This window comes from Myxocyprinus asiaticus, chromosome 8 (genome assembly GCF_019703515.2).
Source record: "Myxocyprinus asiaticus isolate MX2 ecotype Aquarium Trade chromosome 8, UBuf_Myxa_2, whole genome shotgun sequence".
NCBI classification, from domain to species: Eukaryota; Metazoa; Chordata; class Actinopteri; order Cypriniformes; family Catostomidae; genus Myxocyprinus; species Myxocyprinus asiaticus.
In genome coordinates, this window is record NC_059351.1 from 33,444,907 (window position 1) to 33,468,704 (window position 23,798).

The 23,798-nt window shown below is 41.1% G+C and overlaps 1 pseudogene; it reads right to left on the reverse strand.

Annotated features, from left to right (window-relative positions):
• Positions 1-224: 224 nt before the first annotated feature.
• Positions 225-23,798, reverse strand: part of LOC127444757 (progesterone-induced-blocking factor 1-like) — a 59,594-nt pseudogene continuing 36,020 nt past the window's right edge.

Below are 23,798 nucleotides of genomic sequence, written 5' to 3' on the forward strand. Positions count from 1 at the left end.
GGTATTGCCACAAGTAAACAGCAAGCCAAATAAAAATGGAGATGAAATGTATCAGTAGTTCATAATATCTCTACAATGTGTCTCTTCTTTGTCCACAGAGAATACATTGTTTGTCATGCAATAGTGTTTAAAAGGCTCTTTTCATGGCCAGCCAGGTAAAACTTACAAACACATGGGGTTTTGGTCCGTCGTTGTTTTGCTCCTCAGTTGAGCTTTTTAACAATCTGGGTCTGTGAACTGCTGTAGTGGTACCATCTGTCTTGAGACCACCATGCTGCTGTGAGCGCATGCTGATCAGGACTTGTTTCATCACAGACAGTTCCTGCAACAGGTAAGAACAAATCAGTGGTAGCCTGATGGTTAAAGATTTCAGCTGATTTAACCCAGAACATGGCCCGGTAGCACAACCCCCTCCCCAAATGCATACCATCCATACCTCTGTGAGTTTTATATTTGTATTTTTTTACTTTTACTTAAAAAGTAATTTGTAGCTTGTTATTTAGCACTTTTTTTTTTTTCTTTTTTTTAAATAATAATAATAAAAAGAAAACCTCTTGGGGGTTCATGTACCCATTATTGTACCTCACTTAGAGGTGCAGTGGTAATAGGATGAAGTGGAATCTTTGTAATTTTTCCAATTCACGGGGTGTCATGTGAATACCTCAGGCAAACAACTCTACTGTAAATACATGTACTTCAAAATTGAAGGAAACGCCCTTTAACAACAAAGCATATTTTCACTACTCCAAAGTCATTGTATGCGTAATAAAGTTCTGGGAATGGATAAAAGTTACTTAAAATGCTGGTGCTTACCGCTGACTAAAAGATGGAGAGTAAAGAAAAAAATGCCCAGTATCCCATAATTTTTGAATAAGAAATATTTGTAGCATTATAGACCAGAGGATGTAACGTGGTCTGAAAACAGTGAAGATACAACATCACTTTATTGTCAAAGACAGCTCTGAGCTTTAAATATTCAAAATAAATAAATAAATAAATAATAATATATTTACAGTTGCAAACAAAATTATTCAACCCCCCTGACCAGCAATACATTCTGGTGATGTGAATTAAAACACATCAACTAAACCTCAGTAAACAGTCGAAGCAAGTTTTTAATACACATTTGAGTGATTTTGAGAACAAAGAGTTCAGTTTACCCAAATTTTAAAAGAAAAAATAACTAATTCTCTCCACAAATGTCATGTCAAAAATATTCAACCCCCAAAGTCAATCATTTGTGGAGCATCCTTTATCCTGAATAACAGCAAATAAATGTTTCAGGTAAATGTTCTCAGGCTTCGGACACCTCTCTATTAGAATTTTTACACATTTATCATGAGCAAAGGCTTCCAGCTTATTGACATTCTTTGGTTTCTGTGCTGCCACTGCTTCCTTGAAATCCCAACAAAGGTTTGCAATGGGATTTTAATGATGAACTGAAAGGGCCATTTAAGGACATTCCACGACCTATCCCTAAACCAGATTTTGGACAACTTGGATGTATCCTTGGTGTTTTTGTCTTGCTGGAAAGTCCAGTGATCCCTGAGCTTCAGTTTACACACTGAAGGCATCATATTTTTCATGCCAAAATGGCCTGATACCTGAAAGAATCCATGGTGTCAGTCACATAGTCAGGATAGCCATTTCCTGCAGCCACAAAACACCCCCATAACAGGACTGACCCACCTCCATGCTTGACTGTGGGGATGGTGTCGTTCTTGTCATCACCTTGTCATCTTACTCCAGACATACTGCTGACCCATGGGTCTAAAACTCATTTTCAGTTTAGTGTCATACATCTATAAAACCTTCTTCCAGGACTCCATATGTATTTCCTAATTACTTCTTGAATATTCAAATCAACATTTCCCTTGGTGAAGTTTTGCTTTCTTCTACACCCCAAGAAGGTTGCTGTTGTACCATATTTAAAAAATGTATGAATGATGCTGCCAACTTTGTCTATTGGAAATTGAAGTGCCTTGGAAATGTACTTTTGGCCACAACCTTTCTTGTGTAATGAAATAATCTCCTCTATTAGCTTTTGAGACAGCTTATTTTTAATTGCATTTTTTGCATAGAAATACATTTTTGCTGACAACGCTAAACTTAAATTTTAAAACTTAAAAAAATGCCATTGCAGATTGATGACTTAATTTTGTTTTAAAACAATTACTTGTGTAGCCTTACATATTTAAGAAACAGCTACATGCAATAGGGGTTGAATAATTATGACATGGCTGTATTTTAAAAAAATCCTGCTATTTAGAAATATTAGGTTATATATTCACACTATGACTTTGAATGTGTCACTCAACTGATTTAGATGTAAAGTTTTAAAATTCCAGGTCATCAGAAAAGCTTACCTTTGTAAATCTTTACTGTCTTGGGGGGGTTGAATAATTATATATATATATATATATATATATATATATATATATATATATATATATATATATATATATAAAATTTAAAAAATAATCTGAATATTATAATAACTGCATAAAACTAAATTAAATCGCAGTGAACTTTTGATAAATTTAACTAACTGTAATTAAGAAAATAATAAATATTTAATTAATTAAAGGGGCATTCAGTTGTTCTCAAGCTAGCGTTAGCTTTGCTCATCTTTGTGTACTTTAAGTACCGATACAACAGTGGTGTTAGCCCCCGCCAGCTTTGGAATATCATTTGCATCTGGAAAATGTCGTTTGAGGTAATGTCGAGTTTGAGGTAATTTCTAAAGTTATTTATTACTACTGTAATTAATTCAGAATTCAAGCAAACAGACTTCTACAGTTAAGGACAGATTATTATTATTCCCTCATATCAATAATCTTTGAGACTGTCTATGTTTCATGTTATTTATAAAGACAGTTATTACCTTTATTAGAGAACTGCTTAGAGGGAAATAAACCTAAATTATCTAGCGATACAGTAAAGGAAAGATTAGAATGGTTTTTGATGATCAAATTTAGCATGTCCATGAATTCTGTATTTGAAGAACTCTTTTTGTTCCCAAGCAAACCAACATCATTGTTTACTCAAAATCCACAACAATCGATGTGCCAAGCTACTAAATGAATGAAGACGTATGCCATTTCAAAGAGGTGGGTGTAGATGGGCCTCCCTTACTATAGCTGTGATAACAAAGAAAATAAAATTACATGTTGCATTCCGGTTGCATTTGTAAACACAGATGAAAACTGTCCAATACTAACATACACCGACCACCTGCCTAATATTGTTTAGGTCCCCCTCGTGCACCCAAAACAGCGGCAATTATTCTGAGATGATATTCTTCTCTACACAATTGCACAGAGCGGTTATCTGAGTTACCGTAGACTTTGTCAGTTCGAACCAGACTGGCCATTCTCTGTTGACCTCTCTCATCAACAAGGCATTTCCATCTGCAGAACTGTTGTGTGTAAAAATCTCAGGAGATCAGCAGTTACAGAAATACTCAAACCAGCCCGTCTGGCACCAACAATCATCCATGCGATTACATAATCAGACAATCATGTGGCAGCAGTGCAGTGCATTAAAATCATGCAGATATGGGTCATTATTAATGTTCACATCAACCATCAGAATGGGGGGAAAAAATTATCTCAGTGATTTGGACCGTGGCATGATTGTAGGTGCCAGATGGGCTGGTTTGAGTATTTCTGTAACTGCTGATCTCCTGGGATTTTCAACAGTCTCTAGAATTTACTCCGAATGGTGCAAAAACAATAAACATCCAGTGAGAGGCATTTCTGCAGATGGAAACGCTTTGTTGATGAGAGAGGTCAACAGAGAATGGCCAGACTGGTTCGAACTGACAAATTTTACGGTAACTCAGATAACTGCTCTGTACAATTGTGGTGAGAAGTATAGCATCTCAGAATGCTATTCTGAGATGCGGGTTGGTGCTGTTTTGGCAGCACGAGGGGGACCTACACAATATTAGGCAGGTGGTTTTAATGTTGTGGCTGATCGGTGTACGTTGACTACACATGTAATTTTAAAAAGTTTGAGGAAAACTTGTATGAGTTTTCTGTAAATTCCACTGATACTATTTTAGAGAGTGGTCTCAACAGTTAATAATGTCTTACCTGTCCAACAAAAAAAAAAGCAACATCGGCATCACTACTTGTGTTTTTCTCCGTCATCAAATCTTTCCACTTGTGTATGCCATACCGATGTTTACTCCAGATTTTTTGCCTTTGCCAGTCTTTCTGTCTTCTTGCTTCTGACCTTTTCGCTTCTTCGGCAGTACAGCTACTGAATCTCCCATTGTCTCCGCCGCTACAGCACGATAATAAGTATGTTCCATTGTATTCTTTTTGCTCTTCGCATCACCAAACAACACTGTGCTAAGCATAGCCAAGCATATCTACATAGGCGGTAGCCAATGAGAATGAGGATTTTCTTCTTCAACGTTTAGTGAAACACAGCGGGCCATGTCATTTCAAAATTGTGAAACACATTGAAGGGGTGACCCGCACCATGTATAATAGAAACGCTTTTTACAGAAAACTATTATGAGTACAGTCTTCATCTCATGTGAGTGTATACCATTCAGCTCACTCTTCACAAAAACACAATTCATTTATAAACGTGTAAAACATTTTAAATTAGCCCAAATTACTGAATGCACCTTTAATTAAAGATTTATTATTATACAATTCTTATGATATTTTTATTATTTCATTTAATTTGTTATAATGTCACAGATCTGGTCGGTACATAACATTTCTTGTTAATGACTGATCTGGTTTTGTACTGTAGAGTTATAATTAATCCAAATACAGCTACTTGTTGACAACTGTGTATTAATGAGTTAATTTATGTTTATGATTCTTGTTCAACCACAGTCTTGTCTCAACTACAACTTATCAGCAATTTGTGGCTGCATTGAAGAAAAATCCCTTCATGCTTTTACCTGACTTGTGTGAATATATTAAATGTGTTTAGTGAAAAAAAGAGTTCACAGCAAAAGTGCAAAATCGTGTTCCAACATGCTGCTAAAATCATGGATGGCATAAGCCTTTAATGAAGAAAAGTAGAGGATATACACTTCATCTGTCTCACAAATACCGATTAAGTGATTCAAGGTTTGAAGCTATTTTACACAAAAGTGCCTCATTTTATTTTTCTCCTGTAAACTAACTGACCTGTATTGCTCTCAGAGTGCAACACTATCTCTAAAAAAAAAAAAAAAGTGGAAAAGTATAATGAGTCCGATAATGAAAGTTTGGAAGAACAAGCTGATCGACCCGAAACACCTTCGCAAGCACAACTTGAGCAGGACGTTTCACAGTTGTAAGTTTTAATTTTGTAGCTTTCTTACAAGTACACTGTTGATTATTGTGAACCTAACAAAGCTTCAAGTAAAAGACACATAGTACATCTAAGTTAGTCATCTTTTGCTGGAATGGGTGTAGCCGAACTTTTTTTTGCCAGATATATGAACGGAGAACAGAGGCCTACTCCCGGTTAGTGAGCAAGTTAACCGTGGACTACCGTGGATAGCAGCCGTAACATTAAAGCTTATAATTATATAATTATATAAGACTCTTGAGATTGACCATTTTGTTACACAGTTTTAGGAAAAGCCGGCCCACCGCTGAATAGTAAACCCTTACCAAAACAATAACATTACATAGTAAGTTAGCCGAGCACTACCGTGGATTGCAGATTACCGTTTGTAAAAATAAATCCATCTCCACACTTTACACTATTCATGATAGTAAGAACGACAAACACTCTGCAAAATGTACACAATTGTGGTAAAAGAGGGCCCACAGCTGATTAGCAAACCTATTTCAACACAATAACATTAGCTAGCAGGTTAGCAGAGGCCTACAGCTGTGCACTGGGTGTACACCGTAGCTACAACACAAAACTCCGCATTTGAACTCTCGGTAGCAGATAAATCCACAAATAATCAAGCATACTTACAGGTTGTGATCCTAAAGCGCCAGATTGTCCCAACAAAGTGGGAACTGCACCATCTTTCAGAAGTAACCATCTTGAAAATCCACCATTGGTTGTGGTTGTACTGCTAAATAATTAAAATAAATTGTAACCACTGATTCTTCAATTTTTCTGCCTTTGGAAGTCCAAACAAAGAGGTTTTGCTTTCTCAGTGAAGAAAACAGCACCTTCTCGACATAGTGACAACACTAACCCAACTCATGCTTGCCTTGACTATAACTATCTTTGTTTGAGGGCAGGCCAAAGTAGCACTTAGTCGTGCATTATGCAAATGTGTTACATAGTGATGTAGATACTTTATGTAAGAAATGGCTGGACTATAATCCAGCCATTTCTTGTAGTTCTTGAACAGTGTTGTCTGTGGGAGAGAATAACCCCCTTTTGCGTGGACTTTGTGCTTTGTAACTTTGCAAACCTTTTACATGCACAAACAGCTATATTACACACTAAAGGAAAGGTAAAATCCCAAAAAGCATAATAGGGCCTCTTTAAATCATCTTATTTGTGAACGGTTACTATTCATGCATAGGAAAGTAATCTAAAATATCTCCTGCTAGCACATGGCACTCCACTTCAGCAGTGAATGTAGATCAGCCCAATGCATACTCAGTCCGAGTCATTCAATATTTCTATTTATCACTGCATGGCCATATGCGCTGGCATGCAAAAAAGCGCCAGAGAGGAGCAGCTGTCTGTGAGGATTGCATGCTTTCTGCCAACATGCCACTGGAAGTTGTGAAGTCGGCACAGTGTGTGCCAGCAGAATTTGGTTGAAAATAGCTGCAGATTTCACCAGCGCTTCATCAGTTACGCCCTGCCCTTAACATCCTGAGAGTTCAGAATGTCAGAAGAGGTGTAATGTACCTTCACATACCTTTCAATAGAGCAGAAATAGGCTCACACCATTCATTTAATACAAACACAGCTAAAAAATAAATACCTAAAATTTGTAAATCCAACCTAAATTAATTAAATTACCACAAGTGTAATTTCATGCACAGACTGCTGGTTTGGTAATTCATGTCTTTCAAAACACAAAATTCAAAACCCATGGGTCAAGTAGATTTGACTTCACACATCAGTTCCCCACAATGAGGCAATCTACTAGCTGACTGTCAGCAAAAAACCACAAACTACAAGGCTAATACTAATCTGACGATTTGAGCATGGGAAACAGTTGACCTGAGACACCTGAGAGACAGGATTTTCTAGTTAGTTAATGTATCTCTGAAACTTCAAGGAAAGTGCTTGTCAGAAGATGTACAGAAATATAAAGAGCATCCTAAACACAAAGTTGAGGCATACATGGATTAACTGCATGAGTCGCAGCTTCTTAATTTGCCTAAGAGCCATTTAAAAAAGGGATTACTTGTTTAGACAGTAAATTTGACATGATGTGACCACTGCTTGAAATTACAGTCTCAGGTGACTGGATGACAATGAAAGACGACACATCTAAACTACTAGACTGTGTGTTTGTCTTTCTATTGTATGTGAGAATTTCCTTCTCACACTCTCATGTGGACACCTTTAATGGACAATGTAAATGTTAAAATTGTAATACCTGACCTAAGCTGAAAAGCACAGAGTCTGATTACATAGTGGTCACTCACTCTCAAATGGCAAAAAGTGTGGTGTACTCAATTCCTGTAGAAAACTAAATATGCCTTAAAACATTTTAAATTATAACTTATAATAGTATAACAGTATAAATGATCATATTATTAATATTTACAATTATTCACATTTTGAAAGAGCATGAAAACATCACTCACGTCACTGCTCTAAAATGTGGAGTTGAGATTTTTTTTTTCCCCATTTTAACCAAAAAATTAAAAGTAGCAAAAAATATTCATACGTTTAAATAATTAAGAAAAAGTAATAAAATAATATGTAATAATTTACATGGAATCGTCATGAATGTCACGTGAAACAACAAATTTTAATGTCACTGGTGTTACCACAATAAAAATAAAAACACCAAAAGAATAAAAACAATTAAATTGTTTGGTCACACTTTTAGTTAATGTAGGGCCTTATGAAATAGGTTTTATTTTATTTTTCCAAATTCCAATTGATTTGTTTCCAAAATCTGTGTTTTCCTTATTTTAAAGTTTAATCAAATTGTATCATCAAATTGTCTTCATAGAAATTTAATCAAATGATAACAGAACCATTATTTTTCATTATTACCATTGGATTATTTTTATCAGATGAAGTGCCTCTATACAGATCCTTACAGCACAATCCAAAACACAACATTACATTTTTTGTTGTTGTTGTCAAATACAGTGCTGCATCACAATACTAATGAAAGCACCAATTAACATATTTATTCAATACAACAGCATACTTGCTTGTGAGATCTTGCTTAAATATAATGAAATTATTATTTATATTATTATTATTATTATTATTATTAATATCATTACTACATTGAATAAAGCTTTTTTATTTTGGCGGAAAAGCAAATAAAGGACTTTTAGTTTGTATGTTTTTAATGGCAGCTACTGACCTCTGGATAAGAAAAAGGCAAAACACATTTATTATTTAAGTCCTCCAATTATTTAGTGTAATGGAAGTAAGGTAGGTTTAAACACTGTTAAAGTATTGTTAAATTACTTTTTTTGAGAATAAAAAAAAAAAAAAAAAACCTAATAAAACTTTGCCTTTTTCTTATCCAGAGGTCAGTAGCTGTCATTAAAAACATACAAACTAAAAGTCCTTTATTTGCTTTTCCACCAATTCAGTTACAATTATTCAATGTAGTAATAATAATAATAATATATAAATAATAATTACATTATATTTAAGCAATATCTCACAAGCAAGTGAACTTTCATAAGGACAAGTACAATTTAGAATGAAAGGGTTTAAAGCCTGGACTTCCATGAGTTATAGACAAATTATTGAGAAAGTTTTTTCTCCTGTTCTAGTCCACTCCTGTTCTGACTGGCCATGTTTGCCTTCAGATATTCAAGGAGATGACTGAAATCATTAGGCCTGCATCCTTATTCAGATATTATGTCCAAACAAGTGCATGCAGTTACAGTCTCGAGTTTAGCTTTATCACTTTTTGTGGAATGGGGGATTTTGGCTTGTGAAAATGCTGAATGGCTAGTGACTTTAGAACAGCACTAGCCACAGTTACCGGTGAGCCAAGAAGTTAATGTCAAGCCTTGCTTAAAAGTAGTCAGGTACAGCAGAGTGTCAAATAGATGTAAATAACAGAAAACTCGTAATGAAATTCTTTTTTTTTAATTTTTTATTTGTAACTAAAATCTAATATATATAATAATGTATATTCCCTTATTGTTCCCTAGTTGATGCTAATTTAATTACATAGATAGCAGATTAAAAAATGTTTTAATGAATTGATCATATTCTAGTATTTTACATAAAACAATGACAGTGACAAGACACAAGACAGTGTGTTTTTTTTTTAAGGTTAGAAAAAAAAAGTGCCACAATTAAGGTAAAAATGCCCCTTAATAAAACAGCTGATTTCCGACACCGACCGAGTAATGAGTGGTGACAAACAGCGTGAGAAGTCTTCTCCATCTTTTAGGTAGTAGGTATTTAGCCCAAAGTATGCAATATGATAGTCCATTTTTACAGAATTACCTACAACCCTTCAAATAAAACCAATCTGAAATCAACGACTAGGGTGACCAGATGACCATGACAAAAAAATCGGGACCTATTATCATCTGGCCCTCCCCAGTTTTTGGCTTCAAGCACATGAGTAAACTTTTCTAATGGGCTGACAGACAGCAGCAGAGGTGGGAGGGGGTGATAATTATGGGGCAAAGTTTAGCACAGTGAAAAAAAAAAACCCCAGCTGATTTTGAGACTGCGGGAATGAACGATTCTCTCATTATCCATTGCAAGTTTTTCAATACAGGAAAAGCACGAAGCACAGCAACGATCATTTTCGTAAAACATTAGGCTAAGACTGATTATTGGGTCAAAAGACGTCCCGACTGTAACTCCGTCAGGACGTGAGACACAACTCGTAAAATTGGGACGTCTGGTCACCCAACCAATGACTGACAAACGAATCACATACACCTATTATATATATATATATGCTTTGAATCAGCATGATTTATATTTATCAGCACAAATTCATAGTTAAAAAACAATGTACATTGTATTTTGCAATTGTCACTTGAGCTATGCATAAGCCAAGAACATACATATAAATGTAGACAGGAACCATTGCAACCATTGTTACAAAACAATGGAAATGCTTTTACAAAGACTCCACCTTTTCTTTAAAAAATAAAAGCTTTGTAACTGTCTCAAGTGTTGTTTCGTCGATGACCGGATGTATCCCTAAATCCGTAATCTGTGTCCCTTTTTATAAAACATGACGCACTAAATGACTTTGACGATACAATAAATGTGTGAAGATTTACTTCCACCCTTACCTCACTTCCTCTTTAAACCGTGTCAGATGCTCTTTCGATGTGTGGATTTGAGTGTCTCTTTGCCGCACGGTCTCAATCAGGTAGCTGTGTGGCTGCTGGGCCTGCTGATGAAGCTGGTTTGCCGCCTCCAACTGGAAGACATAAAATAATCAACACAGACAGATCAGCCATTTTTGGGTGACCTATTAACTTAGTTAAAAATAATTCACAAAAGCAAATAAGAAGGATTTAGCTAAATTATATTTATTTATTGTTAAATACATGAACTGGTTATGCTCAATGAAAGAATTAATCTAAAGAACTGTCCTTTTACCAAGCAATCATTAATCTCATCTTTGTTTCACCAAAATATACAATAAATTCTCATTATAATGTCAAGCCATCAGTCAGTGACTGTCAAGGAAGATAAGATGGACCAGTTCACAGGTAGGATCTTGCTATCTTTAGAAGCATATCTGTGCAGCAGTGGCAGGGTGGGGCTCTTAAAGTCTGCATGCAACAATAGGTTGCAGCTGTGTGGGTGGCTAAGTGAGCAATCTACAGGATTTTTGTAAAGAAAACTTGGTTTTCTTGCTCAGTGTATTACAAAGAAATTCAAAGTGCCAATCAGTCATGTCTGACATAGTAAAGGTCTGTTTGCTAACAGCGGAGGCCACCTTCATGGTAAACTCATTAACATTGCTTAACAGCTCCTCCAATTGGCTGAGGTTAAGCCAGAGTGTGCGTCTGATAGGGCAAAAGAAAAGGGTGATTACTTCAGTCCTGCTTTTTTTTTTTTTTGTGCTGCAAGAAAGTGAAAGAGATGAAACATGCGTCTGGGGAACGTGATGTGTGCAAACACGGTACAAGAGCCAAATACAATACATCAACACAGAGATGTTTCAGGGCTTTGTGAGAACACCAGGCATGACAGTTATGGTCTGCTTTAATCTTTTCGTGAGTATTTTAAATACCCTCACCTCACGTTATGTCATTTTTAGGCTGGTGTGCCAGACAAACAGATCACACAATAAAACCATTCAGTACTTTATATTCTTACCCACCTAATAAGACAATGTATAAATATCACCATTTAAAGAGTCGATCTTCTATATATTTATTCTTGAATCAATTAACTCTTAAGTCGAGAACAGCATGTACCAGGGTTAAAATGTGGTGAAAAAGGGCAGAGAGGAACAAGCATAGACTTGTGGTGCGTCTGTAGAAAAAGTTGATCCTAACTAATCCGAAGACTCTCTCTGTCTCTTATTTACAGGATTTACAACATATCACTTTCTATAGACAGTCAATTTTCGACAGTAAATTTTTGCCAACTGTATTTGTCATGAATTTTGACTACTTTAGTTCACACATAGATGGCAATTTGAGAAATCTCTACAAACCCTCCCCTGACCTCTTGAAGAGGGAGGGTAATGACCTGACCAAGTGGATAAATCAACTTCTTACCTTGGTGGAACTTTGTAGATGTAATCAAAATCATTATTTTAGCAAAATATAATTTTGGTCTCTTTTCAAAAGGGACTTGAGCAGGAGTAGTTCTTTGTTTGGAACATTAAGGATATAATTTTGATGTTATTTGAGCAACTTAAATAGAAATATTATTAATGTTATAAGGATTTTTTAGACTTTCTCAGGGTTAAACCCAGTTATCCTGTGTGACTTACATGAAGCAATGTTTATTCGAATTGGCCACTCTATAAAACCATTTATTTTTTTATGATTGACAATTTTTATTGATAATACATTTGTTCAGAATCAACAATTTCACCCCTTATATTATCAACAACTACATTTATCACAAAACCATAGAGCATGGGCTAAGTCTCCATCCTCAGTTGTGCATCACCAGCATTATGGTGTGTTTTTTGAACCAAGTCTAAACAATCTAGAAGGAGTCCAGTAGAAACGATGCAGGATCTTGAACTATAAAACCATTTCTTGAATGTAGCTCTCAAGTCAAATCAGTCTGTAGCTGAGCCACACAAATCCAAAACTATGCGAGTAGGATATGGGTAGAAGCATTATTGAGAGCTCTATAAAGAGATGGTGTGACTTTGAATTGCAAGTATGGAATAATGAAATTTTAACTTCTGGCATCGGCTTTGTATCATAATGTCCAGATAACAAATTTAACACCAGAAATTCACTATGATCTTATTTTACACTGTACTTGGTCCTGGACTCCTGCCCTAAAGAATATAGATTTTGCAAGAGGTACTGTATGCAACATCATTGTCTTTCCAGTAGGCCTAGATATCTAGGTATGTAACACTTCTCAGTGGAAGGAGGAGGCGAAAAGCAGATTTCCTGGTTCAGGTAAGCATTTTATTCTCCTTACTGCAGCAAATGCACTCGTTCAGGGCTCTTACACTGTTCAATGACTCTAAAAATACACAAACTACTTCACAAAAATAAACTCTTAACTCAATAATAAACTCTTGGCTTCACAATTGGCTCTCTGGTGCCCAGGCTCTCTCTCTCGTCTACCTGCGGTGTGGCTCTATTTATGCCGCTCTCCCTGTGCTCACTGAAATTAGAGACAGGTTTTAGACATAATTTAACTAAGGTGTAAGCGCCCTTACCGCTTTCTCTCTCTCTGGAGAGATGCTTGACCACTCCCCCGCTGCCACATATCCCCACCGCCCGACTCAGGCCGGGGCGGCATCCGGCCTGCCTACCACACACCCCCCCCCCCCATTCCTGGAAAGGAATGATAAAGTCGGCGACAGCCATCTGCGCTCCCGGTCTGTGGAAAACCTTGAACTTAAACGGCTGAAGAGCCAGATACCAATGGGTGATCTGGGCATTGGTATCTTTCATGCGGTGGAGCCACTGGAGTGGGGCGTGATCGGAACAGAGGGTGAAGGCCCGCCCCAACAGGTAGTATCGGAGAGTGAGGACCGCCCACTTGATGGCGAGACACTCCTTTTCCACTGTGCTTTACTTAGTTTCCCTAAACGAGAGCTTACGGCTAATGTACACCACCGGGCACTCCTCCCCTTCCACCACCTGGGAGAGCACGGCCCCCAGCCCCCTGTCTGAAGCATCTGTCTGTAAAACAAAAGGGAGAGAGAAGTCAGGTGAATGTAAAAGCGGCCCCCCGCAAAGTGCGGCTTTAACTTGCGAGAACGCCAGCTGACACTGCTCCGTCCATTGGACCGAGTCTGGAGCTCCCTTTTTAGTGAGATCAGTCAGCGGGTTGGTGATGTCCGAATAATTAGGAATGAACCTTCTATAATAGCCAGCCAGCCCCAGGAACTGTCTCACCCCCTTTTTGGTCTTGGGCCTCGGGCAGGTCGCAATCGCCACTGTCTTATCAATTTGGGGACGCACCTGCCCGTGGCCCAAGTGGAACCCCAGATACCGTACCTCCACCTGCCCAATCGCGCACTTCTTTGGGTTCGCTGTGAGTCCCGCTCAGCGCAGCGATCTCAGAACCGCCCTCAGATGTTGCATGTGCCGCTGCCAATCATTGCTATAAATGAAGATGTCATCTAAATAGGCAGCGGCGTAAGCTGAATGCGGTCTGAGGATTCGGTCCATGAGACTCTGAAACATAGCCGGGGCTCCAAACAAACCGAACGGAAGTGTCACAAATTGGTGTAATCCAAACGGTGTGGAGAAGGCAGTTTTCTCACGGGAAATTGGTGTCAAGAGGATCTGCCAATAACCCTTCGTCAAATCCAATGTCAAATAAAATCGAGCAGTGCCCAACCGATCGAGCAACTCATCAACGCGAGGCATTGGATACACATCAAATTTAGACACCGCGTTGACTTTCCTATAATCCACACTGAACCGTACAGACCCGTCGCTCTTAAGCACTAGCACAACTGAGCTGGACCAATCACTGAGTGATTCTTCTATTACCCCCATATCGAGCATTGCATCCAATTCTTCCTGAACGATTTTCTTCTTGTGTTCGGGTAATCTATAGGGGCAGCTACGTTCCACGACACCTGGCTCGGTCTCGACGTGGTGATGAATGAGGTTTGTACGTCCCGGTAGAGGGGAGAACACATCCGCAAACTCCTGTTGCAACCTAGCAACCTCCACGAGTTGACTCGGTGAGAGGTGGTCTCCGCAAGTGACCGGGGTGAACTGCTTATGTTTTGAACTCACCTCCGGTCCGAGCTCCGCCTTCTCGGGAACTACCATAGCCAACGTCACGGGAACCGCCTCCCTCCACAATTTCAGGAGATTGAGGTGGTATATTTGACGTGCGCCCCCTCTATCGGTTCGTTTAACCTCAAAATCGAGATCTCCCACTCGTCGTGTGACCTCAAAGGGTCCTTGCCACTTGGCGAGTAATTTAGAGCTCGATGTGGGAAGCAATACAAGCACTTTATATCCCGGTGCAAATTCCCTTAGCTGAGTTCCCCTGTCATACAGTCAGCACTGTTGTTCTTGAGCTTGGAGCAAATTCTCCTGTGTTAGCTGCCCCAAAGTGTGGAGTTTTGCTCTAAGATCAAGAACGTATTGAATTTCATTTTTACTGTTTGAAGGTCCCTCCTCCCAGGCCTCTCGTAATACATCAAGCACACTGCGTGGGTGTCGCCCATACAGTAGCTCGAATGGGGAGAAGCCAGTGGAGGCTTGCGGGACCTCTTGTACTGCAAATAACAGGGGGTCGAGCCATTTATCCCAATTTCTAGCATCGTTGTGCACGAACTTACGAATCATGTTTTTGAGGGTTTTATTAAATCATTCCACCAGGCCATCCGTTTGAGGATGGTATATGCTGGTGCGAATCGATTTAATACTTAACAACTCGTACAGTTCGCGTAGTGTCCATGACATAAATGTTGTGCCCTGATCGGTGAGGATTTCTTTCGGAATCCCCATCCGGGAGATTATTTTGAAGAGTGCCTCCGCAACACTGCGTGCTGAGATGTTGTGAAGAGGCACTGCTTCCGGATATCGCGTTGCATAGTCCACTAGGACCAATACAAAGTGATGTCCGTGTGCTGACCATTCTAATGGCCCGACGAGGTCCATTCCAATTCTCTCAAAGGGGACCTCGATCAAAGGAAGAGGGCGCAATGGCGCTTTTGGGGTGGCCGGTGGGTTAACCAGCTGGCATTTGTGGCATGCCGCACACCATCTGCGGACATCGCCGCCAATGCCCGGCCAATAGAAATGGGCTATTAGACGGTTCAGTGTCTTCCTTTCTCCCAAGTGACCTGCCATGGGATTATAATGAGCCGCCTGGAATACCATTTTCCGACGGCTCCTTGGAATCAAAAGTTGGGTTGTATCCTCTTTAGTCTGAGCGTCCTATGTCACTCTATACAACCGCTCATTTATAATCACAAAATAGGGGTATGAAAGGGCGATCTCCGGCTGGAGTCGTTGACCATCGATGACTCTCACTTGGTCGAAGGCGTGTTTGAGGGTTTCGTCTCGCGACTGCTCCAAAGGGAAATCCCCCTCAGGGAATTCCCTGAGAAGGGGAGGGGCTGCAGCCTCTCCCCCTCTCTCGTCATTATGACGTGGAGCTGTCGAGGATGGCCCCGGCTCCGCCTCCCCTGCCAGAGCATCGCACATTGCACATCTCCCTAACTTCATACAGGACCCATCTGCACAAATTCCCTTTAATAAAGCTCTAAAATCAGGCCAATCAGTCCCCAAAATCAGCGGATGAGTGAGGCGGGAACTAACCGCGGCCTCCACTCTATGCTTTTTCCCCTGGAATTTAATCGTCAGGGTCACCACTGGATACTTGTGAATATCCCCGTGCACACATTTCACCCTCACCGTTTTAGTTGTGTCCAATGCCTCAGGTTGAACCAAGCGTTGGTGGATAGTGGTTTGATTACACCCGGTGTCCACCAACGCTTGATGAGTACCCCCCTTGACACTTACTGGTATCCGGTACGCTCCGGCTCGGTCGGGGGCAGCCTGTGGGAGGTCAGAGACCTGCACCACCATCCCCGGGTCCCCGCACCTCCAGCAGGCTGGCCCAGGCACTATGCCCGCACTTGCGTCGGCTGAGGGGGAGAGCGGCAGGACATCGGGATAGGGGAAGGTGTCGGCTCCCACACCTGGGGAATTGGTCTCAGTGGCTGAAGTCCTCCTTGTCTGCGTGGGGCAGGAACGGGACCTGGAGTGAGAGCAGAATGAGAGGAGATAGGGGAGGGGAATGAGACAGGGGGAAGAGAGAGAGAGTGGGAGGGCTCTTCCGCCCTCAGGATCGCCGCCATGTGGTCCTCCACAAGCCTGATGGCTTCCTCCAGTGACGCCGGGCAGTGGCACTGGACCCACTCTGCCATCCCTTTTGGCAGTTGATGTATTAATTGCTCCAGTACCACCTGGTCGATGATCCCGTCGACACCGCGGTCCCCCGCTAGCAACCATCTTCGGCAGGCATCATGGAGTCATTGGGCAAAGGCAAACGGGCGGTCGGAGTTCTCCAGCTTCAGGCTCAGGAAGAGTTGACGACTTTCTTCCGGACTCCGACCAACCCGTTGCAGGATGGCTTTCTTTAAGTCTCCGTAAGCCAGGAGGCTCGTCGTGGTAGTTGTTGAGCCACGAGCTGGGCTTCCCTGGACAGCAGCGGTATGAGTAGGGCCGCCCACTGGCCGAGCGGCCAGCCCCAGATCTCGGCGGTGTGCTCGAAGAGATCCAGGAACACCTCTGGGTCGTCCACCGCCCCCATCCGGGGTCACGGCTGGGGATGCCTCCTGGCTGAGGAGGCTCCGGATCGCCTGTCGGTCCTCTGCTTGAGCACGCATAAGCTCCACAAACCGGCGGTCTTGATCTTGCTGGAGCTCAAGCAGGGATTGCTGGTGGCTCCGATGCAAGCCAGCGAGGGCTTGGAGGATCTCAGCCAACTGGGAGGACAATACGGGGCGACTTCTGTCCATCTTCAAACCTTTTTCCCGGGTTTCGACACCAGTGTAACACTTTTCAGTGGAAGGAGGAGGCGAGAAGCAGATTTCAAATCAAATCAAATCACTTTATTGTCACAAAGCCATATACACAAGTGCAATGGTGTGTGAAATTCTTGGGTGCAGTTCTGATCAACATAGCAGTCGTGACAGTGATGAGACGGTACCAATTTACAATAACATCAAATTAACAGCACAATTTAATCATCTGATATACACATAATTACACTCAACAATATACAAATAATAACATACACTGTACAGTATACAATACGCACTATATAGATGCACATTATTCAATAAAAATAAAAATATATAAAAAAGTATATATAGTATATATAGAATGTACAGTATTGTACTGTACTGACATTCAGGCTGTCAGCTGATAGTCAGTTGTTAAGAGAGAATATAATATAATAATAATATAATTTATGACAGTCCGGTGTGAGATATAAGTGTAAGGGTAATAAAGTGCAGTGCTGATGTATTTTGATTGTGGGAGATCAAGAGTTCAGAAGTCTGATTGCTTGGGGGAAGAAGCTGTCATGGAGTCGGCTGGTGCGGGTCCTGGTGCTGCGATACCGCCTACCTGATGGTAGCAGTGAGAACAGCCCATGGCTTGGGTGGCTGGAGTCTCTGATGATCTTCCGAGCTTTTTTCACACACCGCCTTGTATATATTTCCTGGAGGGAGGGAAGCTCACCTCCGATGATGTGTCTGGCAGTTCGCACCACCCTTTGCAGTGCTTTGCGGTTGTGGGCGGTGCTATTGCCGTGCCAGGCGGAGATGCAGCCAGTCAGGATGCTCTCTAGAGTGCAGGTGTAGAACCGTGTGAGGATGTGGCGGTTCATTCCAAACTTCCTCAGCCATCTCAGGAAGAAGAGGCGCTGATGAGCCTTCTTCACAACGACTTCAGTGTGGATGAACCATGTGAGTTCCTCAGTGATGTGGACACCCAGGAACTTGAAGCTGCTGACTCTCTCCACTGGTGCTCCATTGATGGTGATGGGACTGTGTTCTCTGTCTTTTCTTCTGAAGTCCACCACAAGCTACTTTGTCTTACTGACGGTGAGGGAGAGGTTGTGCTCCTGACACCAGAGTGTCAGAGTGTGTCAGAGTTTCATCATTGTCAGTGATCAGACCTACCACCGTCGTGTCATCAGCAAACTTAATGATGGCGTTGGAGCTATGTGTTGCCACACAGTCATGTGTGTACAAGGAATACAGTAGTGGGCTGAGAACACAGCCCTGCGGGGCTCCAGTGTTGAGGGTCAGTGATGAGGAGATGTTGCTGCCTATTCTAACCACCTGGCGTCTGCTTGACAGGAAGTCCAGGATCCAGCGGCACAGCGAGCTGTTTAAGCCCAGAGCCCGGAGTTTCTCATCTAGCTTGGAGGGCACTATGGTGTTGAATGCTGAGCTGTAGTCTACAAACAGCATTCTCACATAAGTGTTCTTTTTTTCAGGTGGGAGAGAGCAGTGTGTATTGTAGATGCAATGGCATCATCAGTGGAGCGGTTGTTGCAGTAAGCAAACTGCAATGGGTCAAGAGAGAGAGGCAGCACAGAGCAGATGTAATCTCTGATTAGTCTCTCAAAGCATTTGCTGATGATGGGGGTCAGAGCAACAGGACGCCAGTCATTTAAGCAAGTTATTTTTTATTGCTTTGGAACAGGCACAATGGTGGATGTTTTAAAGCATGTGGGGACTACAGACAAAGAGAGGGAAAGGTTAAAAATGTCTGTAAAAACACCAGCCAGCTGGTTCGCGCATGCTCTGATGACGCGGCCCGGAATGCCATCTGGGCCCGTGGCTTTGTGGATATTCACCCGTCGGAAGGATCGGGTTACATCCGCTATAGAGACGGAGAGTGAACTAACCTCTGTAGCTTCAGCCGCGAGAGCTCTCTCCGCGAGGGTGGTGTTATTTCCCTCAAAACGAGCATAAAAAGTATTTAGCTCATCCAGGAGAGAGGCAGCGGTGTTCATGGTGGAGTTTTTATTCTAAGTCCGTGATGATGTTAATTCCCTGCCACATGCTTCTAGAGTTGGTGGTGTTAAAATGTCCTTCAATCTTGCTCCTGTACTGGCGTTTTGCAGTTCTGATAGTTTTTCGGAGGGCATAACTGGCTTGTTTATGCTCCTCCGCATTCCCGGAATTAAAAGCGGAGGTCCGCACATTAAGTGCCGTGCGAACATCGTTATTTATCCATGGTTTCTGATTCGGATAGATCCATATTGTTCTGGTCAGAACCACGTCCTCCACGCACTTTTTGATAAAAAACATTACGCTATCAGCGTAAAGCTCGATGTCGTCATCAGAGGCGGACCGGAACATCTCCCAGTCCGTGTGATCAAAACAGTCTTGTAGCGTAGAATCTGATTGGTCCGACCAGCACTGGATCGTTCTGAGGGTGGGTGCTTCCTGTTTCAGTTTCTGCCTGTAAGCGGGCAGAAGCAGAATGGAAGAATGGTCCGATTTGCCAAATGGTGGGCGGGGGAGGGATTTGTAGCCATCCCGGAAGGGAGAGTAGCAATGGTCCAAAACCCGATCCCCTCGTGTGCTGAAACTAATGTGCTGGTGGTATTTTGGTGCGACTGATTTTAAACTGGCTTTATTAAAGTCCCCGGTCACAATGAACGCGGCCTCAGGGTGTGCGGTTTCCTGCTCACTTATACTCTCATACAGTTCCTTGAGTGCCCGGTCTGTGTCGGCTTGTGGGGGAATGTACACAGCTGTGATAATGACCGCTGTGAATTCCCTCGGTAGCCAGAATGGTCGACACAGAAGCATAAGAAACTCCAGATCAGGAGAGCAGAAAGACTTGACAGAATGTACATTCCTCTGATCACACAGGATTTGTTGATCATAAAACATATACCACCTCCTCTGCTTTTACCTGAGAGGTCTTTGGCTCTGTCCGCTCGGTGCACAGAGAACCCCGTGGGTTCGATGGCTGAGTCTGGAATCTCCGCAGACATCCAAGTTTCTGTAAGGCAGGTAATGCAGCAGTCCCTTGTATTTCGTTGGAAAGAGATCCGCGCTTTCAGCTCGCAGAGCTTGTTATCCAGAGACTGAACATTTGCCAGTAGAATAGTGGGTAGCGGGGGTCGATTTGCGTGGCGTCTTACTCTGATGAGAACGCCGGCTCTGTTTCCCCTTTTCCTTTTGCGTTTCCGCGGCCATGCTGCCCAGACAATGGGCTCCGCTTGCGTGTTTGTAAACAGCGGGTCGGCATTGAGAAATTTGCCGTGGGGCGATGGCAATTGCATTGCATTAATTGCATTGTAAATTGCTAAAATACATTTTAGATGACAATCAAATTCAGTTGGTCGTTAAAAGTTGCTGGACAAATATGCAGGACATAATGCAGTTGTGATGACAATGCTTTAGATTAGATGATTGTTCAAAATAGCCTACTGAATATCAAGAATATATCATATGTAAACCCTGATAATACACTGCATACATTTTTCTGTAATAGCTGTGCACACAGCATATACACATAGATGGATGGTCCTTATCCTAAGACTGAAAGTTTCCCTCACTACTTGGTGCAGGTTGCCAGCTTGAACAGGGCCATGACGATTTGCTTTCGGGTCAGAACCGGTAGTAACCTGCGATAGGCGCAACATCATGAGGACCAATATTACAGTCCTATCAGAAGGGCAACTGCTCCCTTTTGATTGCAATTCCTCCTCTTCTGATTGCATTTATTTGTGAAATTAAAATGACAGTAAGCTGGCTAATTTCAATGAATTGTCTCAACACTCTCCCCATTTTACAAAGACTTTGGAGGGAAAAAATTAGGGACATCTGGAAGGTGAATAGGTACACAATTAGCAATATATACACATTTCTGTATCGAAACAGCTTAAGGGCAGATTTCTTTAGCGATAAACCAAAACTTATGTGACAAAGTGCATGACGTCATCACGCACAAATTTTGCAAAAAAATGTTTACGCATTTTCACTTTGTCGATAACAAAATAGTGCGAAAAGTGGATGGAAACAAGGTTTATCAGACCTGCCCAAAAAAGATAAATTAGGCAGGTCTGATAAACCTAGTTTCCATCCACTTTTCGTGCTGTTTTGTTATCGACAAAGTGAAAATGAACCTATTAGATCTTGTGTCCCAGTATGGGGTGAGGATGAGTACTTTCTCGAGGCAGTCAGGTAAGCCCTTAAATGGGAGGAATTTATCACAGCCGGTGCCTCGGAAGACTTCCCAGACTCATCCCAACCCGAGGACGAGGGCACTCCACACACAGAGGTGGACGCCTCGGCCATTGCCCCCGCACCTCAAAGGAAGAAGAGGAGAAGGGAGCACAGCCTATTGGCTGATTCCACCACTACCGACCACCAGTAGATGGCAGCCATTCCTGCTGCTGACCACCAGGAGGCGAAGGCTGTCACAGCAGCTTCCCTCCGCCCGGAGGGAAATTTATATCTTATTTGCTTTATGATATGTCTGCATAACCATACAGTATATGCTACCTAAATCACTATCTTTCCTCCTTTTTCTACATTGAATTAGATTTATTTTTATGTAATGTGTAGTGTAAAAAAAAAAAAAAGAAGAAAAAAAGTTCCTACTCTTGATTCCTGCATCAAAGGACTCACAATCAGTGAAGGTGATGGATTGATTTAATAATGTCTACTGAGTCTAAAGGGTTTATAGTTTTCTTTTAAGGACAGTGCAAATCTAAGTGTATAGGCACCTTGACAATGTAATCTAATCCATGGGTTTGGGTTAGTCTGAAAGAAAATAAATGACTCTGATTTTGCAGTGAGTCTGTGATTAACTTGCAGTATGTTCCAGTCACATGCAAATCATAGAAAATAGTATGCATGTTATCACAAATACTACACAATTTGATGTGTAAACTAAACATTTAGCGTATTTATCATAGGCAATATATCATATCTATGTAATAAGCAGCTGATGTGCTTTTAATCACCCACTGAAACCAATAACGTGTTCTTACTGATGACTAACAGCTCAAAAGTGCAAGGGCTGGACCATTTAGTAGCTTCTGTACATTTTAACAAGTCATTATTAAACTGGTATTTAATTTAGATGTGTATAGTGCCAAAACTGAGAAATGTCAAAAAAAAAAGTTTTTTATATAAATATGTTCAGTAGGTGAAAAACCAAAAGTTTGTCAGTGGTAAGAATAAGGGTTGCTGCACAGTTTGAAAAATCTAATTGAATGCTTTTTAAAACCTGCCTTCTAAGACCTTTTACTCAAACAGGCTCTGGCAAGGCTTTCGAACTTTGACTAGGCCTTAGAGCTTATAACATACTGTTTGACAACCAAATAAACAGGACAACCAAAAGCAAATAAGCTAAAAGCTGGACTTTTTGGGTACGTTCACACAGTCAGTGTTTGGGATTGACAACTGTATTTACTTACAGGTGAGTCTTGAATTGTCCCATTCATACAACAGTGTATAGTAGCAGCTTAAATGCTGTCTGTATGAACGAAAATCTGAAGTCACGTCCGTATTCTAACAGCTCTAACCATAGTGACAGTGGCTAAAGATGGCGATGTCCATAACACCGGCATGTCTTATCACAATTATTAAATAAATGCATCCAATCGAGGTGCAAGCTCATCCATCAAATCAAAATTAACCGACAGGAGCTTTGAATTATATTTAACCGCGGCACGCGTGCAGAGCGTAGCTTTTTTGTCGCACATCTTTGGATGACATGCAGCCCATTTTCTCTGTCTCCGTGAGTTAACAAAACCCCACATGAAACACACGACCCACACATGTACAGTGCAGCGTGTCACTCACTGTACATGATATATCTAACAACTAGTTGTCCAGTACGATTCAGTTCACACAGCACAAGGTTTGCTGAGAATGCGGTTGTGAGACCTGATAATAACCCTCCTGTGTGTGAATGTAACCATATTAAGCACTCAAAACTGGTCTGACAACTGTATTCTGCTGCTGTGTGAACGCAGCCATTCTGTCACTGTTTACTCACGCTCATGTAGTCCTGTATGATTCTCGTTTGCTTTCCATGCAAGCTTTCTTTTATTAAATGGAGTGATACCAAGTTTGCCTAAATATGTGGATTTGTGTAAAGTTAAAATATAGATATTGTGTGATTAGCCTACACAAAATCGTAACTCCTTAATAAAGTAGTAGTTCAATTCTAGTTATAACTTATTGACATACAGCCTAACTATCTATGACAAGGGTCGGCAACCTTTTTGACATGGAGTGCCATTTTTTATTTTCCTGGTCAATGGCTGTGCCGATAAACTCCCTTCCCAAATTATTTTTTTTCATTACAAATGATATTATCAGCATAATTATTATATAATCATGATCCTGCATGTGAATTTTCACAGAGCATCTTGTGAAAGTGCTTTAATGAAAGAAAACCTGTCCTTTTGTACAAAATGAGTTAACAGTTAATGTCACAAATTTGTGTAGGGCTTTACTGGTTGTTTAGATCAGTGTTACTATCAGA